Source organism: Moschus berezovskii, chromosome X (genome assembly GCF_049115385.1).
Source record: "Moschus berezovskii isolate FMDL1 chromosome X, NW_MosBer_1.0, whole genome shotgun sequence".
Lineage (NCBI taxonomy): Eukaryota > Metazoa > Chordata > Mammalia > Artiodactyla > Moschidae > Moschus > Moschus berezovskii.
In genome coordinates this window covers 82,715,611-82,729,462 of record NC_142488.1, presented here as the reverse complement: position 1 = coordinate 82,729,462, position 13,852 = coordinate 82,715,611, and the positions used below count along the sequence as shown (strand labels likewise).

General features: G+C 35.3%; 1 pseudogene; it reads left to right on the top strand.

The window, feature by feature from the left end:
* The first annotated feature begins 711 nt into the window (after positions 1-711).
* Positions 712-13,852, top strand: part of LOC129563958 (vigilin pseudogene) — a 39,879-nt pseudogene continuing 26,738 nt past the window's right edge.

The following is a 13,852-nucleotide window of genomic DNA, read 5'->3' as shown; positions in this document are numbered from 1 at the left end:
GGCCAGTTTTGTTATACTCTCAGCCATGAAGGAAAGAATGTGCAGGGAGTTAAGGTTTAACTCATGTGGCCTTCAGGGCCAAAGAACAAAGTGATCACTAACCAATGAGTAACTAAGAAACAGTAATCAATAACTAATCAGTAACTAAGATTAATATTCTTATCTACAGATTTTCCTCCAGATACGTAAAACATGTGATTCTGAGATGCCAGTTGTGAAACAGTCTGGGGTCGGTTTTCTGACCCTAGGATTATGTCTTGTTTTCAAGATTATGAACTGTTCCCTCTGGACTTGTTCCGAGAGTCTCATGCCTTAGCATCCAGTTTACCAATAATTATAAATTACCTTTATGGCCCTTGCCAGGGCCTGCTTTTCCTTTATTCTTCCTGTCTCCTAGAGTTCTTTACAGACTCAGACTTTACTTTCACCATCAGACACAACCACAACTAGGCATCGTTTCCACTTTGGCTCAGCCTCTTCTTTCTTTCTGTGGCTATTTCTCTACTCTTCCTCAGTAGTATATAGGGCACCTATGAACCTTGGGGACTGATCTTTCAGTGTCATATCTTTTTGCCTTTTCATACTGTTCATGGGCTTCTCAAGGCAAGAATACTGATATGGTTTTCAATTTCCTTCTCCAGTGAACCAAGATTTTTTCAGTCCCATACTAGCAGGGCCATGCCCCTCAGCTGCTCCACATAGCTGGATGACATGCTTGGTGCCCTGGTTGTCCCACAGCTGGTCCTTGTTGATCGTGTAAACCTTCACTGGCTGTTAGGTGTTGATCAACATGTGGCCCAAGGTCAAGGCAAAAGTCCTGCTGGAGTGGCTTGGAAGGGAGTCTGGGGGAGGCTGAAGCCAATGTTTCATGATGCCCAGGAGTGTATTGCACCCTGGCCTCTCCTCTACAGTGGGGCACCTTGGGGCAGAGGAACTGGAATGAAAAAGTAGGAAGTCAAGAGATACCTGGAGTAACAGGTAAGTATGGCCTTGGAATACATAATGAAGCAGGGCAAAGGCTAGCAGAGTTTTGTTAAGAGAATTCAGTGGTCATAGAAACATCTTCCAACAACCCAAGAGATGACTACACATGGAAATCACCAGACGGTCAATACTGAAATCAAATTGATTATATTCTTTGCAGAGATGGAGAAGCTGTATATGGTCAGCACAAACAAGACCTGGAGCTGACTGTGGCTTAGGTCATGAACTCCTTATTGCAAAATTCAAGCTCAAAATGACGAAACCTAGGAAAACCACTAGGCCACTGAGGTATGACCTAAATCAAACCCCTTATGATTATATGGTGGAGATAATGAATAGATTCAAGGGAGTAGAACTGGTAGAAGAGTGCCTGAAGAACTATGAATGGAGGTTGATAATATTGTACAGGAGTTCGTGACCAAACTATCCTCACGAATAACAAATGAAAGAAGGCAAAGTTGTTGTCTGAGGAGTCCTTAAAAATAACTGAGAAGGAAGAGGAGCAAAAGGCATAGGAGAAAGGGAAAGATAAACTCAACTGAATGAAGAGTCCCAGAGAATATTAAGGAGAAATAAGATAGACTTCTTAAGTGGACAATGCAAAGGGATAGAGGAAAATAATAGAATGGGAAATACTAGAGATCTCTTTAAGAAAATTTGAGATATTAAGGGGATATTTCATGCAAAGATAAGCACAGTAAATGCAAAAATGGTAAGGAGCTAACAGAAGCAGAAGAGATTAAGAAGAGGTGGCAAGAATACACAGAAAAACAGTACAAAAAATTCTTAATGACTCAGAAACCCACGATGGTGCAGTCACTCACCTAGAGCCAGACATCCTGACTTGAGTGGGATGAATTTGAATTTGAGCGGGCCTTAATAAACATTGTTACGAACAATGCTAGTGGAGGTGTTGGAATTCCAGTTGAGCTATTTCAAATCCTTAATGATGCTGCTGCTAAGGTGCTGCATTCAATATGTCAGCAAATTTGGAAAACTCAGCAGTGGCCACAGGACTGGAAAAGGTCAGTTTTCATTCCAATCCCTAAAAAGGGCAATGCCAAAGAATGCTCCAGTTACCGTATAATTGTACTCATTCCACATGCTAGCAATATTATGCTCAAAATCCTTCAAGCTAGTCTTCAGCAGTACATGAACTGAGAACTTCCAGATGTGCAAGCTGGATTTTGAAAAGACAGAGGAACCAGAGATCAAGTAGTCAACAGCCACTGGATCATAAAAAAAGAGCAAGGGACTTCCAGAAAAGCATCTACTTCTTCATGACTATGCCAAACCCTTTGATTGTATGGATCACAACAAACTGTGGAAAATTCTTAAAGATATGGGAATATTAGATCACCTAACTTGACTCCTGAGAAACCTGTAATTCAGGACAAGAAGCAGCAGTTAGAACAGGGCATGAAACAATGGACTTGTTCCAAACTGGGTAAGGAGTATTGCCAGGAGAAATATCAACAACCTTAGATATGCAGATGTTATTACTTTAATGGCAGAAAGTGAAAAGGAACTAAAAAGCTTCTTGATGAAGGTGAAAGAAGAGAGTGAAAAACATGGCTTAAAACTTAACATTCATAAAACAATGATCATGGCATCTGGTCCCATCACTTTATGCCAAATAGATGGGGAGAGAATGGAAACAGTGTCAGATTTCATTTTCTTGGGCTCCAAAATCATTATGGACAGTGACTGCAGCCAGGAAATTAAAAGACACTTGCTCCTTGGAAGGAAAACTATGACAAACCTTGACAGTGCCAACACTTTACCAACAAAAGTCCATATAATCAAAGCCATGGTTTTTCCAATAGTCAGGCATGGATGTGAGAGTTAGACCATAAAGAAGGCTGAGCATTGAAGAATTGATGCTTGCAAAGTGTTCTGGAAAAGACTCTTGGGAATCCCTTGGACAGCAAGGAGATCAAACCAGTCAATCCTAAAGGAAATCAGTCCTGAATATTCATTGGAAGGACTTGTGCTGAAGCTGAAGCTCCAATATTTTGGCCACCTCATGAGAAGAACCGACTCATTGGAAAAGATCCTGACATTGGGAAAGATTGAGGGCAAGAGGAAAAGGGGGTGACAGAGGATGAGATGGGTGGATGGCATCACCGACTCAATGGACATGAGTTTGAGCAAATTCAGGGAGATATTGAAATAAAGGGAAGACTGGCATGCTGCAGTTCATGTGGTTACAAAGAGTTGGACACAACTTAGTGAAAGAACAACAACAACAATGGTAAAATTTTAAGTTGGTTCATGTATTCAACTTTGACAAAAATTATTTTCTGAATATTTTCCCAATCTATTTGTAATAGTCCAATTTTTAGCAACATCACTATGAATTTTGACTATATTATCAGTCCTATTAAGTTAATCTTTCCTAGTCTCCTTTACCATCAAGGCTTCAATGCCATAAATCAGCATTTTTTAATGTTCTATTTTCAATCGGCAGTTGAGTGGAGTGTACCATTAATATCCTAGTTTAGGATCATCCTGCACTGTGTGGATGTGGCCATGTTGGCTGTTTTTTGAAACTGTGATGTCATAGAATCCCTCATAATTCTGTCTATGCTGTCCTGGTAACCATCATGTACAGTGTGTTTCAGAGCCGACACAGCAGTCTGATCATTCATCCTTCTCAGGTAACATGTATTTTACCCTCTCTAGAATTTTTTGAATCTTACTTTGACTTCAAAAGTTCAATCAAATTGTATATAAATATTGACATCTTTCTTTTATGATTACTCTGATATGTATTTATAATTTTTGCTTGAGTCACATTTTCTGGAAATCTTTTTTTCTTATTTTAAGAATGTAATTGCAGTGGTCTTCCTCAGATATCTCCCACTCATATCTACGTTGCTCATTCTGTTGTAACTCCTTCCAAATTATTAAGTTTTTATCTCTTCGATCAAGATATATTGTATAGGATAACATCTAAGTGATTTTTGTTTGAATTTTGTACTTGGATTTAAATCTATCACTTATGTATAGCTTTAATATCCTAGTCTAGGTCCCTCAAAATTCTAGGTTGTCATGGCAACCTTTGTGTACATAACATTTAAGAGCCAAGTTACACCAGTCTGATAATTTACCTTTTCAAGGTTATGTATTTTTTAAATCTTTTCTGGATTTTTTGTGTTTCTAATTTCAACTTTAATCTTTTCAAATTCCAGTATATTATGCTTAGATATTGGCTTTATTTTTTATTATTATCTTTATTATTATATAATATGATATTTGTTTGATTTACATCTTTAGCTCTTGGATTTTTAAAAATGTAATTTTAGTGGTCTATTTTTCAGCAACCTTCTATATGTCTGCTTGTCACTCTACTATTGTTCCTTCCAAGTAATTCCTTTTGTAAATCTCTTAATAATCATATACTTTATATCATAATGTTTCTGTCCCTTTCTTTCTCTTTCTCATTTTATTTTTATTTATACCACATGTGTGTGTAACCCCATGGACTCTAGCCCACCAGGCCCTCTATCCATGGAATTTTCCAGTGGAGAATACTGGAGCAATTTGCTGTTCACTTCTCCAGGGAATCTTCCCCAACTAGGGATTGAACTAATATCTTTTGAATCACCTGAATTGGCAGGTGGGCTCTTTATCAGCTGAGCCACTGTCCCTGCTGGCTTACCAGTCCTTTAATATCCTAGCCTAGGCCAATCCTAGTACTGTGAACATGTGGACCTCTTGGTTGGTTTTTTCATTGTGATGTCAGCCCCTTAAAATTTTAAGTTTTCCTGGCAGCCTTCATGTGCATAGTGTTATAGAGCCAACTTAGACCGGTCTGATTATTCACCCTTTCCAAGTAATACACTCTTATCTTTTCTGGATTTTTTTTTTCCTAAAAAAAAAAAAAAAAAAAGCTTTATTTTTGCCCTTTGAAAGTTGTGCAGAATTATTTGTAGATATTGATTTCTTTCTTTTAATATTATTCTGGCATATTATGTTGTATTGGTTTATAGTTTTAGTTCTGGATGTTTTACTTTTCTATTTAAAAAAAAAATTCTAATTATAATGATCAAATTTTCAACATCCTCCCTTATTGGCCGTTCTCACTCTATCACTCTTTGCAAATTATTCTCTTCTTACCCCTTTAATCACCATACTTATCCCTTTAATCACCATACTTTTAAACCACAATATCTGTATACTTTTCTCTCTTTGTTTATGCCTTTGAATTTATATCTATCACTTGTATATATACTTAATATCTTAGCATCAGTCAAACCTAGCACTGTGAACATGTGAACATCTTGACTGGCTTTTTTGTTGTGAGATCAGAAACTCACAATATCTAGTGCTCTAGGCATATGATCAAACAGGTTGAGTTTTTCAATGTAAAGTTGTAAAGGTGAAAGTGAAAGTTAGTCATAGAGTTGTGTCCAGCTCTTTGAGACCACCCCATGGACTGTAACCTGCCCAGCTCCTCTGTCCATGGAATTCTCCAGGCAAGAATAATGGAGTGAGTTGTCATTTCCTTCTCCAAAAGTTGTAAAGTCCCTCAAAATTCAAAGCTGCCCATGTAAACTTATGATGCACAATGAGAGTGACATCTCACATAAGTCTGATAATTCAGTTTTGGCAGGCCACACCTTTTTTCTTCATTCTTGATTTTTGAAAGTGTGTCAGATGCATCTATTTATTATTATCCATGTTATATTTAGCTTTCTTCTGGCAAATATTTATATTCTATTCTCACAATTTATACCTATTTATGATATTTATGACCACTGTATCTTTAAACCTATAATTATTAATTATACTAATATGTATTTTATTTTAATATAATTTATATAAAGATATATATATATATATATATATTTATAGCTATTTAATTTTCATCTATTACTTGAGTACAGTATAACTTTAATATGCTAGTGTGAACATTACCACCAGTATGGACATGTTTTACACCTTGGTTGTGTTTTTTGTTAGATCACAAAGTCCATGAAATTCTGTCTATATTGCCTTGGCACCCCTTGGATGTAGGTGGTTCAAAGCTTGCTCAAACCAGTCTGCTAATTCACCCTCTGCAGTTATTTGTTGCTTTTTGAATTTTTACAGAATTCTTTTTTATTGACATTTGAAACTTGTACTGGATTGTGTTTTCATACTTGTCTGCTTATAATGGTGATGACAATGATGATAATGGATGACAATATTTGTAACAACTTCTATTTATGCCAACTTTCTTTGTTCCACCTCATAAGTTATCTTTTATATGGTCTGTTTTCCTACCAGCATTTTATAACCCAATATTTTCTTTCCTTTTATGTTTTCAAATTGTATTTACAAGTTGAGTAGACTGTATCTTAAGTATAACTTGGTTGGATTTAATATTTCCTATCACACAGTTGCTCAACATTTTGCACAGATTGCCCAGACAGCTTTCAGATGCATAGTGTTTTAGCAATAACTTACATCTGTCAGATAATTCACCATTTACAGGTAAAAGATGTACACATACACACACTCTCACACACATATGCACATGTAAGGGAAGGTGTTTTTAGGTATGATGCACAGCAATACACTGATGATGAAATTTAAAATTCAGAAGACAGACGAGTGTCTTTTCATTATAAAATCACTTAAAACAGCAATCCATATTTATTCAACATTTTTGAAGCAATAATTAAGACATTTTTGTAATAATCAGATTGCTAGGTTTTAAAATATTTGCAAAGCTTTCTGAGGGTATTGTGAGTGCATTTGTGTGTGTGTGTTGTGTTACTTTTTTGATTCTTAGTGCCAAAGTCCATCAATAAAAATTAATAATCTCTTACTTTTTACATCTCAACAGGTTTACATTCAATGCAGAGTATTAGGGAAAAAAAGACTGATGAATTTAAGAGTAAGTAAACTTTTCATTAAATAATGCAAATTCTATTTAGAAATTATACTGATAATATATACTAGTCTTTGCTTGGACACGTACTGTAATTTTTATGAAGGTATTTATCAATATTTAGAATAGTTGATCCATTTATTTTCAGAGCGGATCAAAGAAAATCCTTTTGAACTTTTCTGACAATAGTATTGTATGAAAGAGTCTGAGTATCTGAATTTTTAATTTGGATAAGAGATCTTTTCTTTGCTCCTAAAATCTAATATCAATAAACTACATTCCAATGTCCTGTCAGTTCATGGTTTTTAATTGGGAACACAGTATTTTAAAAGTAGATCATTGCAAGTAATGGTCAATGGAAGTTTAAAATTTTTGCAAGCCATATCAGCAGTTGCAAATAATTGATATTGCTTGCAAAATTTTAAACTTCCATTGCCCAAAACTTGCAATAATCTACATTAATATATATATATATATATATATATATATATATATATATATATATATATATATATTTGTTTTTGTTGTTCTTCTCAAAACTTATTTTTGCCTGAAAGCATATTTGGAAAACTCTTAACTATATTCTTGCCAGAAGGACTCAAACACTTAATATTTACAAAATTGAATGGAAATACTTGTCTCCACTTAATGGCTTTCTGAATAACTATACCAAGGTTATAGTCAATGCTTTAACTATGGGAAAATGTTGATTATTTGGAGGGATATTTCCTGTTAGTGTAAGTAAGCATTTGGAGTAGACTTCTCCCCTCTACTCATATATTGTCATTCACTGTAAATTCTTAATTATTTTCTAATTGTTTTTAGTGGAACTGCAGTATTTCAATATGATTTTAGGTAACCTACAGTATAATAAGATGTTCATTAAATTGAAAAATTGTGATCATTATATATTTTTCTTGAGTGTTTGAAAAGTCTTAAAGAAAGCACTGCTTGTTTGATTTTGCTAACCTAACCATTTTCTAAATTGATTTAACCAATTATTTGTTTTTTGGCATAATCAAGAACATACTGTGAAAGTATCCTTCCTCCAGGCATATTTTAAATGTCATAGTCTTAAAATGGAAAGTTTTAAAATATTATTTTCTCAGTTTTTCTATTAATGAGGATTCTCTTGTGACATCCCCTCCTTCATGGTTGATATTTGCAATTTATGTCTTTTTTTTAAGATTGATAAGTATGAATAGAGTTTTATAGATTTTTTTTTTTTACAAACTCTTGATTTGGTGGATTTTCACTATCATTTTTGCTTTCTCTTTAAAATATTTGTCCTCTTTATTGTTTGCCATTTTCCCTTTTATGTTTTTTTTTTTCCTTTCAACGGTCTTAAGATGGAAATATAGATCACTGAAATGAGATTTTTTATTGTAGACATTTATGAATATAAATTTACTTTTACTTCTTATATAATCCAGTTTATTTTGATATTTTATTATTTTATTAATTTCAATACATTTATATTAGAACCTAAGCTATTATTTTTTTGATGTAGGATTTCTGATACTCTGCATGAAAGGAAAGCAGCCTGAGACACAAACCATAAAAGTCACACTAAGAGATTATTCTTCTAACTGAGAATTCATAGCAAATAACATTTTACCATCCTGGGTAAGTCCGTTTGTTATAGTTCACTGTTTAGGAGCATAAAGACTTATTGAAATGTAATTCAAGACTTATTACAAAATCATGAATCCTAGTCATTTGTTATCAATATTTATGTCTTAATAAAGTTCTGAGTGTAAAAACTTCTAGTTAAGTATTGATGTAGGCAGAAACTTCAACTGAGTAAAGCATTCAGATCAGTTCAGTTCAGTTCAGTTGCTCAGTCTTGTCCGACTCTTTGAGACTCCATGAATCACAGCACGCCAGGCCTCCCTGTCCATCACCAACTACCGGAGTTCACTCAAACACATGTCCATCGAGTTGGTGATGCCATCCAGCCATCTCAATCTCTATTGTCCCCTTCTCCTCCTGCTCCCAATCCCTCCCAGCATCAGAGTCTTTTCCAGTGAGTCAGCTCGTCGCATGAGGTGGCCAAAGTATTGGAGTTTCAGCTTTACCATCAGTCCTTCCAATGAACACCCAGGATTGATCTCCTTTAGAATGGACTGGTTGGATCTCCTTGCAGTCCAAGGAACTCTAAAGAGTCTTCTCCAGCACCACAGTTCAAAAGCATCAATTCTTCGGCAATCAGCTTTCTAGTATAGTACCATTGAATCCCCTCCCTGGGCCCAAATCCATAGTTAAACATATCTTTATACATATGCTAAAGGCTTTACTATGCACATGCAAAGTATACATACCCAATATTCACAATGTACATCATCATTGAAGATTTAGTTGTAATTTTAAGTATACAGATGATATGATACTGCTGCTGCTGCTGCTAAGTCGCTTCAGTCGTGTCCGACTCTGTGTGACCCCATAGAAGGCAGCCCACCAGGCTCCCTGTCCCTGGGATTCTCCAGGCAAGAACACTGGAGTGGGTTGCCATTTCCTTCTCCAATGCATGAAAGTGAAAAGTGAACATGAAGTCGCTCAGTCATGTCCGACTCTTCGTGATCCCATGGACTGCAGCCTACCAGGCTCCTCCGCCCATGGGATTTTACAGGCAAGAGTACTGGAGTGGGGTGCCATCGCCTTCTCCGGATATGATACTAGAAAAATATTAAATATATTGAACTTTTTAATATTTTTATTGTTATATATATATATATATATATATATATATATATATATATATATATATATATATATATATATATATATATATATACTTCCCTGGTGGCTCAGATGGTAAAGAATCTGCCTACCATGATGGCAATCAGAGTTCAGTCCTTGGGTCAGGAAGATCTGCTGGAGAAGGAAATGGCGACCCATTCCAATATTTTTGCCTGGAAAATCCGACGGATGGAGGAACCTGGTAGACTACAGTCCATGGGGTCGCAAAGAGTCAAGACACGACTGAGCAACTTCACTTCCTCATATATATATACATATATATATATATAGGTACAGGTTAAGTTATTTTATCTAATCACATATTCAGTATTCTATTGGATGGATTAATATATTACAAATAGGTAAGCATATTTTTTATTTATAGTTATGGCTTTGGTCTTAAATTGTTTATTGAGGAAGTTCTGATACAAGTATCCTGATAAATGTTCCCTGATGGAAGTAACCATGTGGTTCTCTTAGAAATTTGACCCTGGAGGGAAGAGTATACACATTTTTTTTATATACTGAGAAAAGTTCCAAAAACTGCTTTTAACAATTGACACGTTACTATAATGCCCTTCTCCCACATCCTAGTCCAATGCTAATCAAAGTGTGGTTCATTGACTAGTACAGTTCTATGAGTTGTTTGGTACAGATAAGCTAAAAAAAAGTACACTAATTGAGGATAAGAATTGTCCTAGTCTAAACATTTTAATATTGTCAATATTCTGGATATTTTACTTGTATTTTATTAAATATTAGAGAATCTGAATTAAATTTTTCACTTGACCATTCACATTTTCTCTTTTGTTACATCAAACACGTGTTTCCTGATGTACTGACTGTACTGATTTCTTAAGTGCATTTTTATGTTCTTTAGAAAATATTTTTGCTGTGTTTTATTCTTGTTTTTCTGCTTAGTGTTTGAATTGTTAGCCATAAAACATTTTTCAGTGCTTGGAGCATGACAGACACCCTGGTAGGCAATGCAAATGCAACAGTGAACAAGTCAAATTCTTAATATTAAGGAATTTACATCCTAAAGTGTATGTGTCTGTGTATGTATTAGGAAGCATAGAGACAGATCCTAACTGTGTAACTTCAATGTTTGTTATGGTATTGACATGCTGGCTTAAACTAGGAACGTAAATTGGAAATGATGAGTAAATGTCAGGCTTAAATTAACAGGAATGCACTGGCTTTACATGTGTTATGTGAGAGAAAGTGAAAAGTCAAAGATGACACCAAGAACTTGGCCTGAGAAATAGAATAGCAGGTGACATTTTCTAAGTTTCAGAATATTCCAAGAGGAGAATGTCTGGGGACAAAATCAAGAGTTCACTTGATATATTTGAAAGAACTATTAGAAAGTCAAGTGATGATATGAAGAATGTTTACGCATATAAACATGGCTATTGGAGTATTAGATTTTAAGATGTTATGAGTTTAAATTACATAACATATGGAAAAATACAGACAAGCAAAGGAATCCAAAAGAGCACCTTGTAACACTTGGGTGTATACAGTCCCAGTGGAGCTCTTGCAACCAGGAAAGAAGACTGAAAGAAGACTGAGTTGGAGCAAGTTTGTTTTTTGTTTTTTTTTGCCACTTTATTTTTTAATTGAAGAGTAATTGCTTTACAGAATTTTGTGGTTTTCTGTCAAACACCAACAAGAATCAACCATAGGTACACCCATGCAAGAGTCAAACATAGGTACAGCCATGTTTCCTCCCTCCCAAAGCTCCCTCCCATCTCTCCCTCCTAGATTGTCACAGAGTTTGATTTCCTTGAGTCATACAGCAAATTCCCATTGGCTATCTATTTTACATATGGCATTGTAAGTTTCCATGTTATTCTCTCCATACATCTCACCTTTTCCCTCCTCCCCTCACCCTGTGTCCATAGGTCTGTCCTCTATGTCTCTTTCTCAATTGCTGCCCTGAAAATAAATCATGAGTTCCATCTTTATAGATTCTGTATATATGTGTCAGTATATGATATTTATATTTTTCTTTCTGACTTACTTCACTTTGTAAAATAGGCTCTAGGTTTATCCTCCTCATTAGAACTGACTCAAATGCATTCCATTTTATGGCTTAGTAATGTTCCATTGTGTGTGTGTGTGTGTGTGTGTATTACATATATATATAATATATATATATATTATAATATATATATATATTACAGCTTCCTTATCCATTTGTCTGTCAATGGACATCTAGATTGCTTCCATGTTCTAGCTATTGTAAACACTGTGGCAATGAACAGTGGGATACATGTGTCTTTTTCAATTATGGTTTCCTCAGGGCATGTGCCTAGGAGTGGGATTGCTGGGTCATATGGTGGTTTTATTCCTAACTTTTTTTAAGGAATCTCCATACTGTCTTCCTTAGTGGCCATATCAATTTACATTCCCACCAGCAATGCAGGAGGGTTCCCTTTTCTCCACACCCTGTCCAACATTTATTGTTTGCAGACTTTTGTTGATGGTCATTCTGACTGGTGTGATGTGATATCTCATTGTAGTTTTAATTTGCATTTCTCTAATAATGAGCAGTGTTGAGCATCTTTTCATGTGTTTGTTAGCCATTTGTATGTCTTCTTTGGATAAATGTCTATTTAGTTCTTTTTCCCACTTTTTGGTTGGGTTGTTTGTTTCTCTGGTGTTGAGTTGTATGAGCTGCTTCTATATTTTAGAAATTAATTTTATGTTAGTTGTTTCCTATTTTCTCCCATTCTGAGGGCTGTCTTTTCTCCTTGTTTGTAGTTTCCTTTGCTGTGCAAAAGCTTTTAGTTCAATTAGGTCTCACTTGTTTATTTTTGCTTTTATTTCCATTACTCTAGGAGGTGGGTCATAGAAGACCTTGCTTTGACTTACATCATCGAGTGTTCTGCCTATGTTTTCTTCTAAGAGATTTATAGTTTCTGGTCTTACATTTAGGTATTTCATCCATTTTGAGTTTATCTTTGTATACGGCATTGAAGTAATCTCATTTCATTCTTCTACATGTAGCTGTCCAGTTTTACCAGAACTACTTATTGAAGAGCCTATCTTTGTCACATGGTATATGCTTGTGTCCTTTGTCAAAAATAAGGTACCCATAGGTGAATAGGTTTATCTCTGGGCTCTTTATCTTGTTCCATTGGTGTATATTTCTGTTTTTGTGCCAGTACCATAATGTCTTGATGGCTGTAGCTCTGTAGTATAGTCTGAAGTAAGAGTGATTCCTCCAACTCCATTCTTCTTTCTCAATACTGCTTTCACTATTAAGGGTGTTTTGTGTTTCCATATGAATTGTGAAATTTTTTGTTCTAGTTCTAAAAAATTGCATTTGTAATTGATAGGGATAGCATTGAATCTGTAGATTAAATTTGGTAGCATAGTCATTTTCACAATATTGACTCTTCCTTCCCGGGACATGGAATATTTCTCCATCTGTTCATGTCATTTTTGATTTTGTTCATCGGTGTCTTAAAATTTTCCATGTACAGTTCATTTGTCTCCTTAAGTAGGTTTATTCCTAGATATATTATTATTTCTGTTGCAATGGTGAATGTGACAGATTTCTTGATTTCTCTTTCTAATTTTTCATTGTTAGCATATAGGATTGCAAGTGATTTCTGTGTATTGACCTTGTATCTGGCAACTTTGCTGAAATCCCTGATTAGCTCTAGTAATTTTCTGATAGCTTCTTTTAGGTATTTTATGTATATCATCATGCCATCTGCACACAGTGAGAGTTTTACTTCTTCTTTTCCAATCTGGATTCCTTTTATTTCTTTTACTTCTCTGATTGCCATAGATCTGACATTTAAAATTATGTTGAATAATAGTGGTGAGAATGGACACCCTTGTCTTGTTCCTGACCTTAGAGGGAATGCTTTTAGTTTTTCACTATTGATGAAAATATATTTTGTGAGCTTATCATATGTGGCCATTACTATGCTGAGGTAGATTCTTTCTCTGCCCACTTTTTAAATCATCTTTATCATAAATGGGTGCTTAATTTTGTTAAAGACTTTTTCTGCATCTATTGAGGTTCAGTTCAGTTCACTCGCTCAGTCGTGTCCAACTCTTTGTGACCCGATGAAACGCAGCATGCCAGGCCTCCCTGTCCATCACAAACTCCTGGAATTTACTCAAACTCATGTCAATTGGGTTTGTGATGCTATCTAACTATCTCATCTTCTGTCGTCGTCCCCTTCTCCTCCTGCCTGCAATCTTCCACAACATCAGGGTCTTTTC